The following is a 26,504-nucleotide window of genomic DNA, read 5'->3' as shown; positions in this document are numbered from 1 at the left end:
CATCAACAAGGAGCTCTGAAAATCCTTCCCATTTAATGTTTTTGTGTTTAATTGTATTGAGCTGTAAGTAGCCTGTTCTGGGACTGCATGGTGAATGGTGGGCTATAAATGCCTATGAATGAACATATTAATAAATTGTGAATAGTTTCTGAATGAGAACTTAGGATTGCTTTGCAGAAAAATGGGCTGAATCACCAAGTCATGAACAACATTTACAAAGTCAGAATCAATCTTTCACCATCTCTTAAATGGGGCGAGGGTGGGGAGGAGAGATTTGGCTTCCTCCTGCAAGGCAAATACATGCAGATATTTAGAAAGGGTGATTTTAGAGCATTTCAGTCATACTGGTAACATTGTCCTTCAGCAGAACAGAACAATGGCTTCCCCACTGTGTTCTTTATTATAATGTGCATCCATTGTACTTGGCATGTAGATGGCTGCATCCTTTGTATAAATACAGGGAGAGCTGGCAAGAATATATGATGTTTTGAATTGGTTAAAAAAAGTATTTATTTTGTCACGAGAATTTTTTTAGGTGCTGTACCTGACAATCAGTCCATATATTCTCTCTCTCTCTCTCTCTCTCTCTCTCTCTCTCTCTCTCACCATCCCCCTCCCCTCCCCCGCCCTCTTTACCACATGAAACAGGAAGGGCAAGTGACTGAACACTAAAGGCTGAAACCTGATTACAGAATCCGAGGAAGCACTAAAATACTATCATTCTACATCTGTTTAATCCTTAGTGATTGACAAAATAACTATAACTCATGGCAGATTAGTACTGCCCAGTCTGGCACTGTAGGTCAGATAATTTCTTTCACGTATCTTTAAACTTCATTACAAGTCTGCTTCAGTAGATGATGTGAACTCTGTTGCACTGAAACTAGGTCAGTGGGTTACTGAGTAATAATGTCACATGGAATAATACTGTTGCAGGCTGGATTAATTATAATTATGTGTGATTATTTTCCCCCAGTATATACAATCACATTTTCTTCTAGGAATTACCTATTATAGGAATATAGGAAATTCCCTTATACTGAGTCAGATCTAGCTCATTTTGGTCTACACTGACCGGCAGTGGCTGTCATGGGTTTCAGACAGGGCTCTCTCATCCTGACACGTAGATGCTGGGGATTGAGCCTGGGACCTTGTGCATTCAAAGCATCTTCTCTGTGGCTGAGCTATGGTTCCTTTCCTAAGGGTGTATGATGTTATAAGAAGCTGACCTTCCTTCAATAGGAAAATGTCTTGTTAATAGACATGGGTGATTGATTTCCTCGGTAGGAACTAATGGTAAGTAAATACAGCTGGAGATTTGTCTCTAGTGTTTGAAACAGGAGGTCCGTCAGATCTTGGAGAAGGTGACTCCCCTAAGCTCCCAGGTAAGAGTAGGGGCCAGGTGTGTAAGTAAGCACTAGTCAAAGAAAAAGACAACGGGGAGTGTTCAACATTATTGTTGAACCTTATGGGGTAAAGGTATGCATTTTGTTGTTGTTGCTGTTCCATTGTGCTCATAAAGGTTCTTTATTTGGTACATGATTTGTGTCTATTTTCCATAAAGTTTGATCTGTGACAACAAATATGACTTGAGTAAAATTGTATTCAGTGTGTTTTTATTTGTTTTAGGTTCTTTTGTAGAATGAGAAAAGGGGGCATGCCATGTGATGTGCTTCGAGAGAACTAATTCACAAGAAGGTGCTTTATCCATATAAAATATGGTAATAATTACCGTATATATAATTCCATCTTTTGTTACTTGCATTTGAAAAAATGAAGATGACTTTTCATATATTCCAATACAGATATCTTCACTATTAATTTAAGTTATTAAGTTATCCCCATTGGTAAAGAAGACAATTTAATACTATATACCTGAAGGCTGATATATTTCTATCGCAATTAAAGGCATTTCTGAACCTTTAATTAATAGACATTCTGCCATAAATAGCAGTATGCACTCAATGGTCGTGTGTGTGTGTGTATGTGTGGAATAAATAGTCAAAACCAGAACAATCCCTTTTTCATAAAAAAATATCATTGATCTGAAAAACAGATGGAGATAAAATGAAGATGCATTCACAGAGAAAAACAATTACTTCAAGATGGACCACATAGGTTGATAAAAGAGATACTGGATAAATAATACTATAAATTACATATAGTCTGCTCCAGCCCAGAACTCTTGAGTGCTGTCTAGTAATCATAAGCCAATTCTTTAAAAACCAATCTATTGAATGTAGTCTTGATGTTGTCAGGTAAACCTTCTTATTTCTGGCTTTATTTCTTTCAGTTCCTGCTCAAAAGTGGGCCTGTTGTCTTATAGCCAGATACTTAAGTTTAATGATTCCTTGTGGATGAATGGGTTTGAATGCAGAACTTGAATTCTATTTGCTAGTGATTCTTTTCTATTCATTTCAATGGAGGAAGTAGAGATGCATATGAAGGCTTGGTTAAGTTGGCCTGGCCAACGTGGCTTGGCATGGACAACACTTTTGGTATGAGCAAAACTAGCCTGACGTGGGCAAACCTTTGGTTCTCAGTCTGTGTAGAGCTTTATGCTGTTAACCACAATTTAAAGACAGGTGGACTATGCAGAGGTATGTCTGGACTGCCAAGCTGCCAAGCTGATGTTTGAACTAAATCAAGGAAGGCCATGCAGAGATGGCACGATTTGGAAGGAGCAGAAAGGGAAGCGTGATGTGTGTGAGAGAGAGGAGAAAAGAACAAATAGGGGATATTCAATGTGGATGATCAGAGGTACTAGAAAACAGCTGAAAGACAATGGCTTTAGTTTACAAGTTAGAAATGCTTCCTCCTTCACCTGTATGCTTACAGAGACCATTTATGCAGTTATCACACAACATAGATAACAGGAGAAGAAATAATGCAAGTGTGCCATGAGGTCTTCAGCCAGTTTTTTGCAAGCACAGGGGATGGAAGATTCTAGCATAAGGAGAAAACAAATGATATAAAAAGGCAAGAGAGAAAAAAACATAAGGTAAGCAAACGAGAATATAGGATGCAATTAGTTCAAGTTGTGTCAACTGAAGAAGAGACTTTGAAGTAGAACTCAGTGGGTGACATAATGCAGGGTGGCCGGCCTGTTCCATAGATGACGCCTTATCCTGGACTGACAGGAGAAGGTCCAGAACCCACTTCTGCCTGAAGATCAGAGGACTGGTCATCCACCATTTGCTTTCAGTGAACCATCTCTGATTGGTAATTATTACCCCCTGTTGTGGTTGACGTCCCGTGGGCAGTTGCTTTGAATTTTGGTATTGAAACATTGTGGGCATTTGCTTTGCATTGTATTTAGTAAACACCAGTCGTGCTTTTACTTCTTCTTTATAGCTTGGATTTCTGTTCCTGTTTACATTGTCTATAGGAACCTAGTAAACCCTCACGCTGACCTATGTTATATGCAAAGATGAGTGCTAGCTAATGGGGTGGTTCATTGGGCAAAAGTGGAAGCTGCCCAGCATGGCACTAGAAATATCTTGTGGTGCTGAGAGGCATCAGCGGAGGTGTGAAGCTGGTGGGTGTGTAGACTACTGATATAATCAGGGCATCCACTCAGCAACCCTGCAGTCGTACCACTGCTACTGTCACCTCCCAGTACATAATGGAAGGACCCTCCTTCCACTATTGGTATGCTGTTGTGGCTAGTGGTTTTACCTGTTCCTTCCACTGAAATGAATCTGACAAGTTGCATGTACTATGAAGCCAAAGTGAAGCTTCTGGTCAATACAAGTGGATTCGATTCACTTGTCCCTATCCAGCAAATGAGATCTAAGTAGCCATAGCTCAGCTGTAGAGCTCATCCTTCCAAGTTCAATGCCTGGCATCTCTTGGTGAACTAGCCAATATAGACAATACTCAGCTAGAGGGACCATTCAGTTTAAGGCAGTTCCTTATGTTCTTCCTTTACTAAAGCACCCCTGGGCTATGATAGACACCCAGCTTGGGGCATCATTTTCAGTTCTGTAATTTCATTTTTAATTTGATGGCAATCAATGCTATTACAATCCAATAATTGGAAGAAATGTAAGACAGAAAATTAATTTGCATTGCTACCCAATTTAAACCTATGCAACTAAGTCAACTTAGTACCATGGATATCAATGTAACTAAATCAATACATGCCTATGCATGGTATTTTAAGTGATTTTTGGCTCCCACTCATTTAGGTAATGGGTATTTAAAGGAAACACGCATGCTTCTAAAGGGAAAAGTGTTTTTGTTTTTATTTTAAATAAAAATGGTAAAAGGTTAAGGCTATTTTTAATTGGGGGGAGACATTTTCTGCTTATAACAGTAATCTGTAGATTAATGTTTCCTGTGTTTTTATGATGCGTTCTATATAGCACCAGAAAAATAGTATAAAAAGGTATAATTACAGCCATTCTTAGACTGCTGGCATGTAATGACCTTCACTTCAACTCTGCAGGCTGGACTGAAATCTGTTCATATTTTTTAAAATAAAATTTATAGCTAGTAATTTGAAAAAGCATCAAGTACTTTTCATGTGCCCTGTGGACTGTTACAGAATGGAAAAATGAATAGTGGAGGTGGAGCAGATTTCTGTGGTTAGATATGAAGCTTCTTTTTAGTTGACTGTAAGAGTGTAGCACTAGCAGGCGCATTTAAATTTGAGCAGAGCCACTGCTTAAACAAGACCCATGCCTCACCACTGGCTACTCTCTAAGGCATATTCCTTGAAGTATGAAGAGAACATGATATCTGAGTTGGGCGCATTGTTGGTCAATGGTTCTTTTTAAAAATTTGTATCTTTGTGGTACCATATAAGTTATTTCTTCACTTCCATTACCAAAGCTCCTATGGTTCCAATGAAATTTTTGCTGTAATAACCCTAAAAATAAGAGGCAAAGAATTAAAAACAGTTGGCTAGTAAAAAAAAGATTGGCTGTATTTCTGGAAGGTACCTGTAAAAGAATGAGTGGAGTGTGTGTGTGTGCATGTCTGTCTCTCTGTGTGTACTGGTTATATCAGGATATACCAATTATTTTCTTCTGGCTTTATTTAGGCTTTTAAAATTGGCTACATGCTCTTATTATTGCCAAAGTAAAATAAACCGAGAGTTTCTTTCACTACATCTTGCAGTCTTTATCAGCCCAATAAATGTACACGAGGAAACCAATGAGTAACTATTGGTCGTCTTTCACTGCAAGAATGAAACAAAAACAGACATTTTTCTAGTTTATGAGAACACGTAAAGCGATAGTTTCCTGAAAATGTCTCTAGTTGTAACTGAAAGATCAAAAAGTTGTGTTTGGGATATTTTACTAGTTAAATACAAGCCACAAATTGCATTCATGGAACTGGGATCCACTTCACACTTATCATTTGCTGAAGATACAGTGACTGAGGGGGGAAAACGTACACCGCACTGCTGGCATAGCAACGTTATGTCATTCATAACCAACGAAGTCAAGGAAAAGTCTCACAGATGGATTGCTGTCCATTCCTTGTTCCTTTGAAAATCTCTTTCATACTTTTTGACATGTCAGCTATTTAATGCTTTGCAATGCTGACACTGGATATTTTCTGCAGAAAAGAAAATGAAACACCTGCTGGATATTAGGGATGGTCAAATTTGTCAATTTTTGTTTCTCTTGGGTTTGTCATTTTGCCAATCTTAAGGTCAGTTCCCCACATTTCTGCAACAGCTTGTGATTTTTATTTTATTTTTTATTTTAAAAGTCCATGAATTGTTGTGTAAATTTATCTTAATGTACACATATTTAAATGCTATCATGCCTATTATAATGTCTTTTATGGTATCTTTTCTATGCATTCTACACACATATATTCTCTTAATATACACCTTTTTGTGTGCATTATTTGGAAAATAGACCATAAGATTCAGAGAAGTGCAAATTTCAAAAGATAGCTCCTTTTACATATTGAAAGTGGAACATAATAGGAACACGTTATGCTCTTCAGCTTTATGTTATTGGCCCGTGTAGCTCAGCATTGTCTGTGTTGACTGGAAGCAGCTATCAGAGGTTTTTCAGGCAAGAGCTTATTTCCTAGCCCAATCCTCTCTGAAAATGCCAAGGATTAAATGTTAGACCTTCTGCAAACTATGTGCTCTACCACTGAGCTATGGACCTTCCATTATAATTTTTGTAACCATTGAAATATTATTCCATTTTGTGGATATACCTTTTTTCCCCTTCAGTGGCATCAGCAACATTGTCAATACATTATTGCATGCTTGTTAATTTGGTTTAATAATTTTGTGTGGATTTCCTTTTTAAAAAATATATATTCCATCTCAGCTCAAACTTTCTTTCATTGCCTACATTTTCTTTTTAGCAGCTCATCTGACACTGGATGTCTGACCCCTGCTACCATAATAGCTGCTAATGGAAATTTCACCTCATGCAAAGATAAGATGGATTTTTGGCAGCTGTGGGAGATTATGCAGAGTAAGAACAATCTTAGCTGGAATCACAAGAAAAAGAAGACATCTGTAGCTTGAGAGCTACTCATCTGGTTTTTATTATACACCAAGCCTATATTTATTACAAGGAAGCTAGCCAAGAAACTGAAACTGATAGGCCTCTGCTCTTGGAGTGAGGAGACCAATATCAGACTGATAAATTCTGCCTTTTAGAGTCATGTGCGTACAAGCACATTATCTTGTAGATGCATGTCATGATGAGATCCATCTGATATAACTTCTTTAAAGATGGCATTTTCCCAGTTTGCTAGTCTTCAAAGCCAGCCCAAGACATCTTGCTGACTGAGATGGGGGACAAAATGGTCCCTTCCTATTCCATGTACAGAAGCTAACTGAACTAACAGTTGAATCTTCCTCTAGTACTGATAATTGGATAGTGTCATCCACAGTGTCAGGCTAGGTATGGGGATGCAGAACCAGCCATAGGGCACACACAGTTCTGTCATTCAGCAAAAGGGTACAACCAACGGGTTCATGAGGAACAGCCTCATACTGCCTAATTGTAGGACTGGCTGAGCTGGTCCTTGTTCTCATGGTACTGGATCTAAGTCAATGTTTTGTTGTTTTCAAATCAGCTTGTGTGCACATACAGTTATTCAGCCTTCCCTTTCATTGTGTTTTCATGTTCAGTTTTTGCCTTGTATATTCTCACTTCTGCCCCAGCTCACAGTCATGCTTTATTGTGCATCCATCAACTTTGCTGTCTCACTATCCCTTGTTTCTTTGCTTTACATCTTTTTTTGATGACCTGCTCCTGTTTCCACCCAAACTTGATGGGCACCCATGACTCACATGGTCACATTTGCGATACAATGATTAAATTGTACGGATTGTTGAATACCTACAAGGGAAGGATGCACAGGTTGCACAAGTCTTAATTCATATATCCAAGACTGCCTTTTTGATTTAGCTTCCCAGTGTGAAGATAAATGCATGAGTGGTTGCAAATGGAAAAAGCAGAGATTTGGGACTAGAGTTGACTTTTGAAGTTCCTTAGATACATGTTTACCTGGAAGGATGAACATATGCAACCAGGGTTCATAGTTTTCATTAGCTTTATGCTGTTAATTTTTAAGAACCTGAACAAGCATGGATATATTTGAGAACTTCTGGAATCTCACCCTGGGATCTATCTGCACTCAGATCCCACCTGCTGCTTGGAGACTTCCCCACTGAACTTAAATTTGACAAATGATTATTCATTTGTTGTGGTGGGTTGTACAGCATAGAAATTGCTCTCTTCAAATATTTATCTCTCTCCCCCCCTTGCCGTTTCTAAAAAGGCACTTGAAATACCAATGCTTTCAATGCACTTTTAGGAATCTATAGTTAGTGTATAATTCCTTCCCAGACTGCTAACAGTGTATTTGTTCTGTAAAATGTGTTAGCTTGTTGGAAGTGAGCTACAAAAGCTCACCATCACCACCTCTATCATCCCCCCTCATCATCCATATCCTAATTTGAGACAAAAAAGCACCAACTTCAGTGTTCCTCTTCAAATATAATTTCCTCATTTTGCGGCTTAGCTGAAAGTCTTCATAAAATAAATGCCTGTCCATCAGTATGGTGAGTTTGGTCTATGAGGATGTTCAGACAGCTGGCTCATCAAAGCACTCAGGCAAGAGAATAAAGGAGAAATTCCTCCTCATCTAAGTTCAATTATTTCAGAGAAGGTGGACTAAAAATGACACTTGGCCATGGTAGTCTGATTTTCAGGAAATCTCTTACAGACATCAAAGTTCTGTGCCTCAAACAGGACTTGGTTTTGCTCTTCTTACATCCTGATGAACAGTGCCTGGAATTTAAAGGGAGTACTTTTGTTCTGCTTTCTTTGAAAGCAGTCAGAGTATTTTTAGAAGACCAGATAAAAGCTTTACTTGAGAATTTACCGAATTAGGGGTTGCTGGACCAGATGCAAATCAAACAACAACAACTTGTACGCAAAAGCATTAAAACAACAGTTCCTTGCTAAAATGGCTAAATATATTCCTCCCTAACATTAAAGACTATGTTTGTGTGCAGCTAAGGTTTCCTATAAACCAGTAAACACACAGACTAAACAGTTATATGCATTCCTCCAATGACTGTGGCCTTATCTTCTTCAGAGGAATTGACTAGATTGATTTAAATATAACCGATATATGTTAAACTGGGCTTTATAAACACTTGATTTGCCATTAATAAATGAGTGACTGGTCTTTGTGTGGTCAAGACTCCACAATCAGCTCACATTTCACAACAGAGACGTTCTGCATGCAGAACACCTGCTACACACATGGTCAGTCAATTGGATGCTGCTGCAGGTATGAAAAGAGACAATCCAGAGATCAACTCTCTGCAATCATCAACTGAGACGGCTGCACCAGTCAGGAAGCCAAGCGAAATCAGTATAGAATGGGATGCATATGTCTGTTTTTGCTTGCTATATGAATAATTGCCTTTGAATTTCAAGCACCTATCTGTCTACTAAATATTACTATATACTGTACTAGTAGGGCAAAATACATTTTTGCACATTGCACCATTGTTGTTGTTTAGTCGTTTAGTCATGTCCGACTCTTCGTGACCCCATAGACCAGAGCACGCCAGGCACTCCTGTCTTCCACTGCCTCCCGCAGTTTGGTCAAACTCATGCTGGTAGCTTCGAGAACACTGTCCAACCATCTCGTCCTCTGTCGTCCCCTTCTCCTTGTGCCCTCCATCTTTCCCAACATCAGGGTCTTTCCAGGGAGTCTTCTTTTCTCATGAGGTGGCCAAAGTACTGGAGCCTCAGCTTCAGGATCTGTCCTTCCAGTGAGCACTCAGGGCTGATTTCCTTCAGAATGGATAGGTTTGATCTTCTTGCAGTCCATGGGACTCTCAAGAGTCTCCTCCAGCACCATAATTCAAAAGCATCAATTCTTCGGCGATCAGCCTTCTTTATGGTCCAGCTCTCACTTCCATACATTGCTGTTGTAATCCAACAGGGGGGAACACACCTAGGTTCTGGTGGCAACTGAAGGAACTATGTATTTGGTGCCATTTAGACTCACGTGTGTGTGTGTGCGTCACTAAATCCACTCCAAACCAAAATAGACAAAAATCCCTCTGGGTTGTGCTAGGTTGTGCTGAATGACCATACAACCATCTGTTGCCACCCTAATTCTTCTAACTTACCTAAATGAGTTTTCAGGGCAGCAGGAATGGGAAAGCAAGGATGATTTACACTAAATATTAACTCTGACTTTTAAACCTGCTTCTGACACTGCAACTCTCATTTGCGACCTTCTGGTGAAGGGTGAACAATAATTACACACAGACAAGTTCTCTTCCTTAATTAAAATAATCTTATTACCAATTAACCAAGCTGCGTATTGAAAGAAACATAAGAAGCAATATGTGAAACAGGGCCAAATGGAGCTAAAATCAACATTTCCCCCCCAATTTGTTTATTCATTTCCAGACGTTCTTCATTTACTATCTTTGGAAACCAGGACACAATCTTAATGTTTTTCCCTCCCATCATTTTCTCAGTTGTTGGCAATGGTGTGTTGCCCCTTCCAAAGCCTGATAATTGACACTGTCTCTTGAATAATTTCAGAGCTTCCTTCACCATTAGCAGAAATACCTCTAGGCAACACACATTCCATACTTGTAAATCAATACTGTTCTTTCCTTTATTTATTCTGCTGTGGGAGCATCTAAATCAGAATTAAAGCTGGACATATTCAGTTTTATGACATGTACTTCATAGCCTCCAACATTTCTCCAGTGAAAAGGGAGACATCTTACCATACCCTCCAACATTTTTCCAATGAAAATAAGGACATCTTAAGGAAAAGCAGGACATTCTGGGATCAAATCAGAAACGGGGACAGCTTCTCTAAATCAGGGACATCCCTGGAAAATTGGAACACTTGGAAGGACTGGTACCTGAGTGGTAGAAATAGCGGGCCTATACACATATACCCCACATGTCCTCACAGTTGTTGTTTTTTTTTAATAAAAAGAGAATTATGCTGGGAACCCCAAGCACAGACTTCCATTGTAATGTATTTTTCTTTATTAACTAAATTTGCTACATGCCCAATTACTCTATGGGCATCATACAAACAGGAGAGGAAAGAAAATGAGAGTGAGGAAACAAAAACCCACATCAGCAAGTGTGAAAGCAGGTTCAAATCATTACAGGAAGAAGCTAAAAACCAAGACAAATAATAAAGACACAAATAAAATAGCCACAGAAGAAAAACACATTTAAAACTACAGAAACAATTAATTTAAAACAGGAAATTTAAAAGCAGCGGGTTTTATAAGCCTGGGAGGAGAAAAACGGGAATGCCTAGTGTTGAAGCGCTCCCTCAGGCAGCATATTCCAAAAACAAGGGGCCACCACCGAGAAGACTGTTTCTCTGGTATTTCTACTATACCTCAAGCTTGTGGGGGCATTAAGAAAAGGTATTCTATGGTTGAACTCAGGACATTATTATTATTATTATTATTATTATTATTATTATTATTATTATTATAAAATAATCATTGGATTCCAACAACATATGGGGGCATCATATTGGTGACCAACCTCTTTGCCTATACCTCCCATCAAACACTACTAGAGAGACAGAATCATTGTAAAGAGTCTAGCTTGTCTGTTTATACAAAAAGTATTTCAGTCCTGCTTGGTGGAAAATGGCTCAAAAGGGACAGGTCTCAAAATAGCCTGATAGCAGAATTATTATGTGGCTATTTCAAATGTTCCAGCACTTGGGCATCAGCTGTTCCTCTTCATTATCACTGATAATTTGATACTAGGATTGAGGTAATAATAATAATAATAATAATAATAATAATAATAATGTAGTTAACACCATCTTCTCCTTATGCAATATAAGTTTAGAAGCGATTGTCAGAACAAAAGCAAAGGCTAATGTAGTACGCTTTTGCTGCTGTTTATGTGCATTTGATCATTTGTGTGTCTTTCTGTATGGGTATCTATCCATCATTTATCTGTCATCTGCTGGCCTGCCTATCCATCTGTCTAGATCTATTGTGGTAAAGGCCACGGGCATTAGGTCTAAAGACACTTCATTGAGCAGAAGCTGTTGGATTAAACATGAGACATTCTACCAAACAAAATGGAAGATGTTTAAAACCAGACTTTCCATTTAGCAAAAGCTGTGTAATTCTAGCCATGATAAAAAAGCAGCATTAAGTAGCTTTGGAAAAGATTGTAAACAGCTTTCAAAAGAGGAGTTTCCATTTGGCAAAGGGAGCTCTATTAATAAAAGAGTTTCCACTATATTATATAAATACAGCTTCTGACTCCTCTGTTCCATTCTACTACAAGTGACTGCTTACCGTATAAATTGTTAATGACATGGGGCACAATCCATCAGTGTAAGCCTCATTGTAATGAATAGAAGCTGTGCAAGAGCATTTATCATTTCCCCATCTTAGTCATTTTATTTATTTCTAAATTAAAATAACCCAGCTCTCCTTTTTTTAAAGCTTCATATAGATGAGGTTATATTTTCCCGATTTTACAGACTGCTATGCCAGCATATAATAGTCTTGATCCTATATACTTCTTGCCTCAGGCTGAATCAAGGAAGCAAGTCAGCATGCCAACACCAACAGCCATCCCACAGCGTTCCTGACAACTGTGTGACTAACAACTGATTAGAATGACAGTCGCCAATGTGTATCTGAGTCTGATACAGTAGCCTCTTGATTCAGCAGTCAGCGTCGGATATTTGATGACCATTCTCCTTATTTGTATGCAGGAAGAAAAGTTGCTTTCAACAAATACTGTCCCACACTTTCCATCACATGTGTGGTGTAGTGGTTAAGAGCGGTAGTCACGTAATCTGGGAAACCGGGTTCGTGTCTCCGCTCCTCCACCTGCAGCTGCTGGGTGACCTTGGGCCAGTCACACTTCTGTGAAGTCTCTCAGCCTCACTCATCTCACAGAGTGTTTGTTGTGGGGGAGGAAGGGAAAGGAGAATGTTAGCTGCTTTGAGACTCCTTAAAGGGAGTGAAAGGCGGGATATCAAATCCAAACTCTTCTTCTTCATCATCATCATTTTCCTTATAACAATACATCTGGTTTGGGGTCAGGGAATGGTTTTGTTGCCCAAGAACTATCAGCTTCAATTGTGCAACTTGAATTTGCTGGAATATGACTGAATCCCACCTAAAATAGTGAATCTGAAAGCATCTATAAAGTGTGTGAGATTTTCTATGTGGTGAGTGTGAGATTCTATAAATTTCTGGCCTTGAGCATATTTGCGTCTGGCCTTGTCCACTATAGTAATGTGCCCCCCAACCACTTTCTCCTGAAGTAATGTGGCCTTCAGCCCCTCACAATGTTTCCCACTCCCAACCTAGTTGATTGGTGAGCAAAGTATGATTCCCTTCAGTTCTGCACTCCATAGGAACCTGGCAAATGGAGCCAAGTTTTCTTGCTGGTTAGGATAGGGAAAACATGCTCCCTTCAGCTGTTCCTTATCTGGCTGATGAATGGGACCAGATTTGTCTGTGTCTTGCCATGATTTTCTTCCTTAGATACAAGGAGTGTAGCCTCCCAGTAGGTTCTCTAGCTGATGGTAGGAACCAGAGAGTGAATCATTATCTGGGTGGGTAGGTGCAAATGGACTAGGTGCATTCCTGTCTCAATGCACTTCCAATAAGCATTGGGTCTGAGAGACTACCTATCTACTATTGCTGTGGCAGTATTCCTAAATTAAAAGAGCAAAGCATTTCTGATGGATTGTTCTTAGGAACTAAGATAAAAGTGGGTTTTTAAAATACAGATATATACATTCAGTATGATAATTTTGCCCCATGTTGCGATAGGGGCCAGATTTAGTGAATGTCCACTATATCTCATATATGCTACATACGTTTTTAATTAATGGTAATAATGATTGCATGCACCAGGACAGATATTGCATCAAAATATTGTAACTATTATTTGCTTAGTAATTATCATTTGTTTGCAATTTATTTTATCTTTAAAAAAAGTTTGGTCACATTATACAGAAAAAATTAAGAGATAGTTTTAAAAATTAGTTCATGCGGTTTCATCTGGTATAATTTTAAACCCATAATGTAATGCTAAACAGTACACATCTCCAAACCTTTTCAAAGGATGTTAACTCAATTTTTAACCAGATGTTCGCTATTAATAATGGATTTAGGTAAATTTATGGAATAGTAAGCTTTCTTTGAGAACTCAAGGTAGGTGGAGGGAAAAAATCATTGTTTGAAGAATTGAGCTGCATTCCAGCATAAAACTCTATAGCAATGAGTGATCACATGAACTGGGGGCGGGGGGGACTTATCTCAATGAAGAGTGCATTTGTTTTGCTCTTTAAAAAAAAGTAGAACTGAAATTAAAGTAAAATTTAGATGATCATTGCAGAAATTATCACAAATAGAAAAGAATAGGAGATAAAAAGCTGATAGAGGATTAGGGTAATAAACATCAGAGAGCAAAAGGAGAGATTTAAAAGGATCGAGTCAGCTGACCCAATATCATAAATGTTCCATTTAAACAATGAAAAAAAGCCCATGGCTTTCTGTTCACTAATCCTTTTCCCCCCTTGCCAGACATTTTGGCACAATTTTCTAGAAAAAAATACAACTAAGTTTCCCCCACCCCATGAGTGGCTCTCACATGCTGAGGCTGTGGTGACTAGCGTTTAGTGGGACTGGTAGGGCAGAAGCAGGACGCGGGTGGTGCTGTGGGTAAAACCTCAGTGCCTAGGACTTGCTGATCGTAAGGTCGGCGGTTCGAATCCCCGTGGCCGGGTGAGCTCCCGTCATTTGGTCCCAGCTCCTGCCCACCTAGCAGTTTGAAATCACCCTTAAGTGCAAGTAGATAAATAGGTACCGCTTTATAGAGGGAAGGTAAACGGCGTTTCCGTGTGCTGCGCTGGTGCTGGCTCGCCAGAGCAGTTTCGTCACGCTGGCCACGTGACCCAGAAGTGGTTTCGGATGGCGCCGGCTCCTGGCCTCTTAAGCGAGATGAGCACACAACCCTAGAGTTGAACACGACTGGCCCATATGGGCAGGGGTACCTTTACCTTTTTAGGGCAGAAGCAGGGAGGCCAACAGTAGCTGGAGCAGGGTCAAAGGCAGGCAGACCCAAGTAATTCAATTTTTATCCACATCATGGATGTGGGTGCACATCCACATCGTGGGCTTGGTTCGGCACTCACTGCACCTCCATTGGAAAGAGCCAGGTGTGTCAACTTGAATAAAATTTTGTAGGGGCCCAGGTAAGCCCCACCCCACATAATCAATCACATGATGCAGTGCACACAGCCCATTTGAATGGGAATGCCCATCAACTTTGTGGAGGCCTAGCCCTCTCAAATATTTTATTGCTGGGGCCGAAGCCACCACGGTCCCTAGGCATTGGCTCATATGGAAAGAGCCCATGGAAAAGGGCTTCAGATGATGAACACAGTGCCCAGCAGTGGCAGGTAAAGTAAAAGGACTGCTGGATGGTTAAGTCCAGTCAAAGGCAACTATGGGCTCATCTTGCTTTTCAGGCCGGGGGAGCCAGCATTTGTCCACAGAGAGCCTTCTGGGTCATGTGGCCAGTATGACTAAACCACTTCTGGTGCAACAGAACACTGTGATGGAAGCCAGAGCACACGAAAATTCTGTTTAACTTCCTGCCACAGCGGTACCTATTTATTTACTTGCACTGGTGTGCTTTTGAATATCTAGGTTGGCAGAAGCTAGGACAGAGTGATGGGGGCTCACCCCATTGAACTGCCAACTTTCTGATCAGCAAGCCCAAGAGGCCCAGTGGTTTAGACCACAGCACCACTGGCATCCACGTCAGCAGTGGCAGACTTTGGGGTCTCAAATTTCAGTAGTGCCCTATGCAACACAAAAATTCAAAGTGCCCACCTCTTGCCTTCCATTCTACATCACAGTTGTACATCATCTTTGAGGTTCTGCGCCCAGTGCAACTGAACCAGTTGTGCTCCCCTAAATCTGCCTCTGTGTCCAGATTTATTCATTTGACAAAGGTGGTCCTTGAGATATTGAACCACATAAGGGTTGGCTTTTACTACCAAAGGTTACATACAGTCTTGTTTTATTCTTACAAACTTGTACATAGAGCACATGTGTACACACAAAGACTTGTTCTATTTTTTCCCATCTGCAAATGCATATTCAATGCCTTTTTATTAGAACTATGATTTATTGTAACATTCAGAGGAAAACCACAGGAAAATTACCTAGAAGACCTCACATGAATTGCTTGCTTCTTGACTATATCATAGTTTTCCATTTCAGTCAAGATGAACTAAAAATACAAAGGTTTTGCCAAAGTGAAAAACACATTTGGTGGAGGCAATAGATATTTTATTGAGAATATGCAGAATTTGTCATTTAAAATCTGATAGGGACTTTAGCTCACAAATATCATAAAGCTTTATCTACAGGCACAATATGTTTTGCTTTTATAATGTATTAAATTGGTGCTAGCCACAGGTTAATTTTGAATAAACGTGAGAATCTTGTTATGCTGTTATAACACTTAATGAAATACCAGCCATAGGCTAAATCAATAGAAGCCCCACCCTTAGTCATATGTCTGAAAAATATGTAACAAAATACTATTATATGCTTGCATTTCATGTCAGGTTATGAAAAGATGACCCATTTTGGAAGGTTGCCACCAGAAACAATATGGGTTTCTTTCTCTTTTATTTGTGCCTAAAATATTATGGATACTGAGAGGATGTAATAAGATATATATTTATTTTAAGGCAAAGGTATTAGTAATGTTGGTAATCTCAAAATGAGGCACCATGCTGCAACATGGTAACTTTTAATTACAGTGGTATCTCGGGATGCGAACGGGATCCGTTCCGGAGCCCCTTTCGCATCCTGAATGGAACATAAGACACGACAGTGCATCTGTGCGTGTGCGGGTCGCGTTTTGCCGCTTCCGCGCATGCGCATGACGTAATTTTGAGTGTCTGTGCATGCGCGAGCGGCGAAACACAGAAGTAACGCACTCTGTTACTTCCGGGTTGCCACGGAGTGCAACCCAAAAGCACTTACCCTGAAGCACATTCAACCCAAGGTATGACTGTAGTGCTATTTTTCTACAAAAAGGGGTGCCAGAACTCACCATGAACACCTCCCTTATTCTTATAGAATGGCAATGGTGTCCACCCGAGAGGGCCAAAACTGAGTTACAGTGAGTTCCGGCTAAACAAAAGCCCTGCTTTTAACAACTCAAACTTCTGCATATCTCTTGTCAGTCTGTCTGTGGACGCCTCCCCCTTCACCATCCTTTCTGATCATATAGCAGAAGCCAACTGTGAACTTGGCTGACCATTGAGTCCAGACACCGCAGCCTCCACTGTGCCTCATTCCCAAAGGAAACACGAACCCTGGAAAAGTGCCTGGAACCGCTGGAATCTCACACTACTAGGAGGTAGGCGTGCAACTATGTTTGCCTTTGCCCTCTTCACCTATTCATACATTTTGGGTCAAGTTGATTTTTAAAGCATGTAGATATATATTTTTAAGACCTTTCCAACCAAACCTTCATTTGAAAACTTTTGGACATCCACCCTGAATGATGATGATGTGGAAAACTGCATATGTTTTCTTAATTAAAGCAAGATAGAATAGCTGTAGCTGTGGTTCTGGCCATGCTACCAGACTTAATAAGCCTCAGTTGATCTAAGAGACCATCTTAACAATCTTTAATAGATGCAACTGGTCTGTCCCTGCTTTTCATCCAAAGACAGCAGGCCTTATCTAGCATGAAAGGATTGCACGAGAAGGAGAGGCCCACCCAACGAGGAAGCATTGCCACTTTCTCTACTTCTTGTCAACCTTTTCCCTATCCAAATCCTACCTTTCCAAGTCATTTTAGTTTGAGACTGAACAGAACAACAGCTAAAATATTTATGACTAGGTAAGTCTCTTACTATGTGAATTCAGTCAGTGTCAGACCATTGGGAATATAAACCAAAGTCTAGATGAGTCTTTGGGTGAGTAGAATGGGATTATTAAGAGCAAACAGAGGAGCCAAAAACAACACTCTGTTTTACATTTATGTCCTAGTTTAGCCAGATTTCAGTCTTCAGACAGTGTTAAATTAATCTTCGGTAGCCATGTACATTTTGTCTATCTCTTAAGTTTCAGCTTTTGGTACCAGTTTCCTAAATGTCCTAAATTTAAATTTTGCTATCTCACTGTCCCCCTCATCCCGCCCTGCATACAATTTTCATTGAGGCACTTTCTGTTCAGAGTCTTGGTATAATTTAATAATATTTATTCATAATTAGGAGTTACGGGTTTGCATATGACACCTAATTATTCTGGATGCTTATATTCCAAGCAGACAGTGAATAGCACCATAAAGCTTTCTCATCCTAACTGTGTGAATGGGCAACAAAATAGGCCATAGAATTCAATAAAAAATAAGGAGAAAATAAGACACATTTATTTCTGGGTATGACTGTTGTGGGGTCTGAACTGGCATTTTTTAAAATCTTGGGGTCACAGTAAAATAACTGCACAGGGACACACCTTCTGTTTTTTTTAAAAAAAATTATTGGTTTTTCACAATTTTTATAACCACAAACATTACACAATACAAACAAACAAACAAACAAACAAACAAACACATAAACAAACATGTATAATTTCAAATCCTTTTTTCTTAAACCTTACTTCACCGACTTCCCCATACCTCCCCTTTCTGCATCCCAATTTCCAAATTTGTTTCAGCAAATCCTGCCCCTTGGTTTTATCCAATTTTCCCTTATTCTTTTCTTTTACTTAGTCTTTTACAGCTGTAATCCCTTTTTTTCCCTAAAACTTCAACATTTTAGCATTCATTAATTTTACAATGTTTCTTAAGATAAATTCTAAATTTCTTCCAGTCTTCATCCGCCGTCTCTTTCCCCTGGTCACGGATTCTGCCAGTCATTTCAGCCAGTCCCATGCAGTCTATCACCTTCATCTGCCATTCTTCCAGAGTGGGTAGATCTTGTGTCTTCCAATACTTTGCAATAAGTACAGGGACACACCTTCTGTTCTAACAACTCACTGTTCCAACTGTTGCTGGTTTTGCTCCATTACTTCTTCAGATGGATGCCAGCAATTCTCACAAGATCCAAACAAATACAGTGGTGCCTCGCAAGATGAAATTAATTCGTTCCGCAAGTTTTTTCTTCTTGCGAGTTTTTCGTCTTGCGATGCACGGTTTCCCATAGGAATGCATTGAAAATCAATTAATGCGTTCCTAGGGAAACCGCCTTCAGACCAGGTCCGGGGACAGTCTGTCCCCCGACCTCTTCTGAAGGCTGGGGGGGGGGGACAAGGGCTTTTCTTCCCACCGCCAGCCTTCAGAAGGCTGTTCTGAAGGCTGGGGGTGGGAAGAAAAGCCCTTCTCCCCACCTCCCGCCCCGCAAGCTCCGGGGACAGGAGGGCTTTGCTGCCGACCGCCAGCATTTTAAAAGCCCCCGCTGTCCTGGGGCGATTTTAAAATGCTGGTGGGTGGCAGCGAAAGCTTCGCTGCCGCCCACCAGCATTTTAAGATCGCCCGGGACAGCAGAGAAGTCTCCGCTGCCCCTGGGGCTTTTAAAATGTTGGGTGTCGGCAGCGAAGGCTTCGCTGCCGCCCGCCAGCATTTTAAGATCGCCCGGGACAGCAGAGAAGTCTCCGCTGCCCCGGGAAGGCAGGCGGGGGGAGCAAAGACTTTTGCCCCCCGCCGGCCTTCAGAAGAGGTCCAGGACCTCTTCTGAAGGCGGGCGGGGGGCAAAAGTCTTCCCCCCCGCCTGCCTTCAAAAGCCGTCTGGGACAGCGGAGAAAGACACTGCCTTTCTCCGCTCTCCCGGGAAGGCAGGCAGGGGGGAGCAAAGACTTTCGCCCCCCGCCGGCCTTCAGAAGAGGTCCTGGACCTCTTCTGAAGGCTGGCGGGGGGCGAAGGTCTTTGCTCCCCCCACCTGCCTTCAAAAGCCGTCCGCGATAGCGGGAAGCGCTTCCCTGCTATGCCGGACTGCTTTTAAAATGCTGGCGGTGGGGAGCAAAGCCTTTCGGCCCCCGCCGGCCTTCCTGGACCTCTTCTGAAGGCCGGAGGGGGGGAAAGGCTTTGCTCCCCACCACCAGCATTTAAAAGAGGTCCCTGGAGATTTCCCTATGGGCTTTCGTCTTGCGAAGCAAGCCCATAGGGAAATTCGTCTTGCGAAGCGCCTCCAAAACAGAAAACCCTTTTGTCTTGTGGGTTTTCCGTCTTGCGAGGCATTCATCTTGCGGGGTACCACTGTATAGGAAAACAATTTTCTATAAATATCCTCAAGTCTGATTTATAATTTAACCTCATCTTATTTCCTCCATAGTAATGGGGTTGCAGTCTGAGCCAGAAGCCTTTGGGCCCTGGTAAGGTAACCTCTTCCAGCAGGGCTTGGGCACTGGAGTTGGAGCATTTTCTCTCTGTATGCACATGTGTTAGAGGTTTACAAAATTAAGCATAGTAAGAGTTTGAATGACCAAACTGCAATCCTATGCACAATGGAGTAAGTCAAACTAAACTTAATAGGGCCATACTAGAGAGGGGTGGGGAGAAAAAGAGAGATTTAAATAAAAGTATGAATTATATTTTCAGAGTGAATAAAGAAAATTTCAACAATTAGGGTCATCCAGTGAAATTAATTAATAAAGCTTAAATGGAAATACTTTTTTCAACATACAATTATTTTTCTTACATTGTTCTTCCTATTTGAAGCTTGTCCTATTTGAAGCTTTTTTTCAGACTTCCCTATTATTTTGCCATTTGCAAATTTTAGGAGTGTGTTTCCTTTTTCTGGCCTTGAGGAAAGAGTTCTGCATGTAATATATACTGGAACCCACTGAAATTTACTGGATATTATATCAAGCCACTCATTATTCTTTAGTTATGAATTTTCAACCAGGTGTAGAGCCACACATCTATTTGATTCACATTTTTTTTTAATGCATATGTTTTTCATACCTTGTGTGGCTTCACAGATGCTGATGAGCTGCTAATTTGTGCTTTGTTTTCTGTATGAATTTCACATGTTGTCACAAAATATTGTTCAAGCAAAGTGAATGTTCTCTCACCCCCACGTCCCACCTCCCATCTTTCTTTTAATAGCTCTGCATGGACCCTGCTCAGTCTACCATAATGTGGCTTTGTTCTGAAAAAGACACGCACCCCACCAGTTACCACAAGTACTATGAATGTACCATAAATACACCTTTAATTTGCAGAAAACTTTTAAAGGCTGGGAAAGAAAGGAACAAAAGGGAAAGAAAAGCAACAATGGGGAAAATCAGTAATAATTAGCTGATAATTCCACTTACGATTTTTATTTCAATTATATCATCTGCTAAGCATGGTCCATGGGGTCACGAAGAGTCGGACACGCCTAAACGACTAAACAACAACAACAAGCATGGACTTGTCCCTCTCTCGTAATACCAGAAATCCAGAGCCATCTGAAGAAGCTGAACAGACAAAAGAAAGCAGTTCTTCACGTTATACATAGTTAAGCTGTGGAATTCACTCCCAGAAGATGTAGTGATGACCACCAAGTTGGTTGAGTTTAAATAAGGATTAGACAAATTCATGGAGGATAAAGCTTTCAATCGCTATTAGCCACAATGGCTAAGTTTTTTATCCCCACTTTTGGAGTATGTCACTGCATATCAGTTGCTGGTACCTTGGGTTAAGTACTTAATTCGTTCCGGAGGTCCGTTCTTCACCTGAAACTGTTCTTAACCTGAAGTACCACCTTAGCTAATGGGGCCTCCTGCTGCCGCCGCGCTGCTGGAGCACGATTTCTGTTCTCATGTTGAAGCAAAGTTCTTAACCTGAAGCACTATTTCTGGGTTAGCGGAGTCTGTAACCTGAAGCGTATGTAACCCGAGGTACCACTGTAATCACAATGGGAAGAACACTGTCATTCTTGGTTTCTCTTTGTGGGTTTCCCATAGACATCTGGTTGGCCACAGTGAGAAAAGAGAGGTGGGCTAGATGGTATTGTGGCATAATCCAGTATAGCTTGCCTTATGTTCCTAAATAAAAAAAACCTTTACCCTTCTATTTACTTGGATTTCCAGAACGAAGCTTCACAGGAAGTAGAGATGAGCATTGTTGTATCCAGCTGATGGTTCCTTTGTTAACCAGATTACTTGTCAGTAATCTGGGCCAGCACAGCCAGTTGATGTCTCATAGAAAGAGGTAATGGTTAGAATATCATTGGAAATGTCTTATGGCACTTTTCTTTTTACATTCTTGAGCAAACCAGATATGATGTTAAATGTATTTATATATATATATATTGAATAGACATATTTTAAATACTGGAAATAGCAGCTGATTGTGTGTCTGATAAAAACTGGGATCACAGCAGTTAGGGAAGAAAATCTTAACTTTCCTCCCCTGCTCAGATCCTGCTGAAAAATGCTCCTTTGAAGATTTTTTTTTTGCATTGGAGGGAAATTTTCCTTTGCAACATACAGATGCAATCCATTTTTAGACCTATGTCATAAACCTATAAATACTTTTTTGGGATTAAATCCCATTGAACAAAGAATGAATATTGATCTGTTTATTTTTTGATAATTATTAGATACCCATTTTTTTAAAAAAAAAACCCCCTCTATATTTGTATACAGTCTGGAGAGGATGAACATTTCCATTGTCTCAAAAAAAAAAAAAAGACAGATTTTAGATAAGGGGGATAGCTTATTTTCAAAACAGAAATCACAATCAGATTCATAGTCTTTCTGCGTATAATTTCCACCAGGACTGGATTTAATAAGTAAACATTTAATAAGTTTATTGGGTAAGTATATGTAACATGTTTGTTTCTGTTACATTAAGGCTAGTAAAAATACAATTCGTTTCTTAATATTTGAAGAGCATTTTGAAAACCACATTTATACTACTAAGATGTCAATCACGTCTTAATTTATCCTGAGCAGAAATGTATGTGTAAATGACCATATATAAACATACAAATGTTCTTTAAAAATGTTCCTTACAGCATAAAACTGCCCACTGTTCTTTTCCTATTATTTCAAGATTATCCCTAGAAACATCTTTTAGGAGGAAAAATAAATCAAAATTAAATTTATTTTGCAGGTTGGCAGCAAGTGATTTCTAAAGCAAGATGAAATCCAGCGATAGTAAGCATATTAAATGCTGCCGAGTCAAAAGAAGAAAACCAATATCACACAGTGGAAGGGTTTTTTTTATTATTCTAATAATATACAAGTCAGACATTTCATTTTGAAGAAACCTCTCTTTGGGTTGCCGTATATTTTGATTAAATGAATTGGCAAGGAAGTCTATATAATCGTATACAAAGTAGCTTAAGGGATAAGGCACAAAAGGAGCAGTCGTACTTTCCACCTGGGAGCAGTGGAGTTGCAAGGAGTACTTCACAGCAGGCAAAACGGTTTCATTCCATGTCTTGCTTGTTCCAAACTGGAACAGCAGAAACTCGAAGATCAGTCCCATTGCTGGTAGCTGGGCCAGTTTGTGATCCAGTGGATCCTTGGCTGCACCAGTTCCACTTATTCCTCACCCAAGAAATGCTCCATTTGGGGTGCTTCCCTTGGGTACTAGGGGAAGGAAACCACTGGCGGTAGCTTCCATCCACCTGTGCTTTCTGCGGGTACAGCATGGACCTTTACCATGGTTGAGGCTGCCCCCCACAATGCCCTGTCAGAGCTCAGTAGAGCAGCCAACCGCCCCTTTCAGCATGACAGCATTGTTCTGTAAACTTTCACTCACAGACATGGATCTTTCTGGTGCTGCCTGGAGCCCTAATCAGTTTGGCTCTGACGCTAGCAAACGTTTCTTGAAAGAAATACAAGAAATACACCACAAATCTTGGGACCGTTTTGATATCTGAACGAAACTGGAGTCAAGTCAATTCCTCTTTAATAAAAGCTGAAGTAGCTGAAGGTGAGAGAATGCACCTCTCCCAGAATTTTATTTTGATGCTAAACTTGGCTAGATATTGCTGTTTCTGAGCCACATTTTCATATCGTATGTAGCTTTTGTTTTTCTGTAATAATTTCATGTTTATTGCAATGGTCACAACACAGAAGAAGTTACATAATATACTGTAGCCCCATTAAAATCAATTATTTCAGATTTCTTTTAATGAGACTTTAATATATTTGATCATTTTTTTCTGGGTTGCATCCAAAATGTTCTTTAGGCTAAATCAGTTATCTCGGAGAATGAAATAATATATGGACTACATTGAACATGTATGGGGGGGGGATCACTATGCTGATTAATTATACGAAATACTAATTAGACTTTTAAAAAATCTAGTGCATTACATAGCATCACTTTAAAAAAAGAAAGAAAGCGCATGAAAATGATAGTGATACGTGATGATAACTTGCTTTTGTGAGTAAAGTGGGGGAAAGGCATGTCACCTTTGGAAACAAATAAAGAATGCTTTATGAAGATCGCTTATTGCTGGGCTGCTGAGTGACCTAAGATAAGGAGAAAACAAACCTCTTTCACAGGGTTGCTGTGATTAACGAAAGGTCCACCAGTTGGCAGCCTATCATCAATGGAAGCTGGCTTAATTCAAATAACCCTCTTGCTATTAGTACATTTTCTGTCTTGGTGGCTGGCACATTACTGAAGTGTGTGAGTGTGTTTACACATACACACTCTCTCACACACTGACTGTAGGCTTGAAATTTTCACCGCATTAATAACAAGTGTACCAGTCCCTGTGGCAGGCATCAGATGGGCTGCTGCCAGGTCTTTGAACTACAAAAATAAATACAGAATAGAACAGCATTGTAGTGGCCAAGCCTGAGGCCTAGTCATCTGTCTTATAGCATGCTCTGGTAAGAGTGTTTGGCTTGGACTTTTTCCATCACATGTGGTAGCTGTGAGAGTCGAAAGGTGGGAGGGAGGGAGGAGGCAGTAGAGAACAATGTTAAGACAGTGCATTTTAAAGTGTGTTGCCTTTACAACCCTCAGGAAACACAATTCTCACAGGAGCCATAGCGCAGAAACTTCTTTTGTGGTACCTCTGCATGTGCAAATGTATAGATCAGTTTGTGACATTCCCCCCTCCTCTTCCTCCCCCAGTTCTGAAAGATTATGATGAACTGGTACGCATACTTGCACACTGTAACATGTGGTTATAGCTAGGCCAGGATTTGTGATGAGTTGTGTGTGCACAGTCTTCCTGGTAATTTTAACATTCTTGACTTATGGGGCTCTTTTCAGTGGAAAAGCTCAAAACCAGAGAATGTGGAATGAGGGGTAGCTGGATGTTTGTTAGTTTTGGCTGAAACATATTCCCCTTCTCTTCCCTTCTGTGGACAGTATAGAACAAATTGAAGTGATATAGGGCCCTCTTTTCCTTTCTTTACATGTTTCTAATAAAAAAAAAAATCTCTCCCCAATCCCCTCTTATTTATATAATGCATGTGATTTCCCTCCTCCACAACACAGATAATGTATGTGGAAAAAATATACCATAGTCATCAGCTGGCTGCCATGGTGAGAAAGCCCACCATTTTGTGCTGATGAATTTTCTTCTATTAGAGATTGCGTGGAGCAGCAGAAAAGTATTTTTTTTTCAACACAGCAAAAAATATTTCTGCATATAAAGGTAAAGGGTAAAGGGACCCCTGACCATTAGGTCCAGTCGTGGCCGACTCTGGGGTTGCGGCGCTTATCTTGCTTTATTGGCTGAGGGAGCCGGCGTACAGCTTCCGGGTTATGTGGCCAGCATGACTAAACTGCTTCTGGCGAACCAGAGCAGCACATGGAAACGCCATTTACCTTCCTGCCAGAGCGGTACCTACTTGCACTGATGTGCTTTTGAACTGCTAGGTTGGCAAGAGCAGGGACCAAGCAATGGGAGCTCACCCCATCATGGGGATTCGAACCGCCGACCTTCTGATTGGCAAGTCCTAGGCTCTGTGGTTTAACCTACAGCTACATAATAACGAATATACATTGTTCTGTTCTCACAGTGGCCAACCAGATGCCTGTGGGAGCCTGCGAGCAGCAGTATGCCCAGTTGCTGATCCCAGCAATTGGTATCCAGAAGCATAATGTGTCATGTGCCAAGAGTCAGTTTCACCTGCTGAACAGCAGCCTGAAGGAGGAGAAGGTGAAGTGTCTCTACCTGCAGCTGATCAGCCTTCAAGGACTCAGAGGAGAAGGTGCTGATGAGAACCAGCTGGCTTCAGCCTTCTTAAGCAGAGCTTCCAGCAGCAGGCAAATGCTGGTGACAATACTTGTAGTTCCTGGCCCTACCGTGCTGCTTCCTGCTTGTCTTGACCCCATGATCATTGGGTTCCCTGGACAATCTGACCCCACGGAGTGCTGTTTGCCCGACCCTAGGACTGGACCTGATTTTGGGTGCTGACTCTGCTTCCAGGCAAGTATACCTCAGAGACTCTTCTGGTTGGCTGGGCTATTATTCCACGTTGTTGCTCGGCAATGAGACTACGACGTAATGTCTCTGACAGTGAAGGTATAACATAGTATCATGGCTAGTAGTTGTGCTCTCCATGAATTTATCTTACCTTCTTTAAAGCCATTTAAGTGACATTCCTATTTTGGAAGGGTTACGGGTATTGCTGAACAGCTGCAGCACTGTTTGCAACTCTAGCCGTGTCTATTAAGAAGTAATACCAATTGTATTCAGTGGGGTTTATTCCTAATAGGGTTAGTATTCAAGCTGATTAAGGGGGATGCAAAGCTTGGGTAAGGTTCTTTGTTAATATTTTATTAATAATTTCAACATAACATTTTATTAAAAAACCCCATATCATCCTTAAATCTCCCCCATTTTTTCCTCGCCTCCCCAAAAACATAACCCCCTCCCCCCAGACTTCCCTCAGCTTCTCTCTCTGGTTTATCAACATATGTTATTTTCTGCATGTTCCAAAACTGTACAGATCCTTAATTTATCTATCTAAATGTTATCAGTAAAAAGTTTGTGAATGTTTATTCAAA

The 26,504-nt window shown here is 40.5% G+C and overlaps 2 long non-coding RNA genes across 3 annotated transcripts in view; both read right to left on the bottom strand.

Moving 5' to 3' along the window:
• The window catches only part of LOC309540349, a 64,827-nt gene extending 38,798 nt beyond the window's left edge, over nucleotides 1-26,029 (bottom strand). Inside the window, exon 1 of one of the 2 annotated variants that reach the window (XR_014223202.1) lies at nucleotides 25,800-26,029. This is a non-coding gene — a long non-coding RNA (uncharacterized lncRNA). The remainder of the gene's footprint in view (nucleotides 1-25,799) is intronic. The other variant, XR_014223203.1, reaches the window with a different exon arrangement.
• Nucleotides 15,673-19,920, bottom strand: LOC309540364. The gene is made up of 3 exons (XR_014223220.1): nucleotides 19,799-19,920; nucleotides 18,550-18,655; nucleotides 15,673-15,797 (listed from the first exon to the last, which is right to left on the bottom strand). It is a non-coding gene; the product is annotated as an uncharacterized lncRNA (long non-coding RNA).
• Nucleotides 26,030-26,504: the final 475 nt, after the last annotated feature.

Source organism: Podarcis vaucheri, assembly GCF_965113315.1.
Source record: "Podarcis vaucheri genome assembly, chromosome: 9".
NCBI lineage: Eukaryota > Metazoa > Chordata > Lepidosauria > Squamata > Lacertidae > Podarcis > Podarcis vaucheri.
This window is presented reverse-complemented; position numbering and strand designations above follow the sequence as displayed.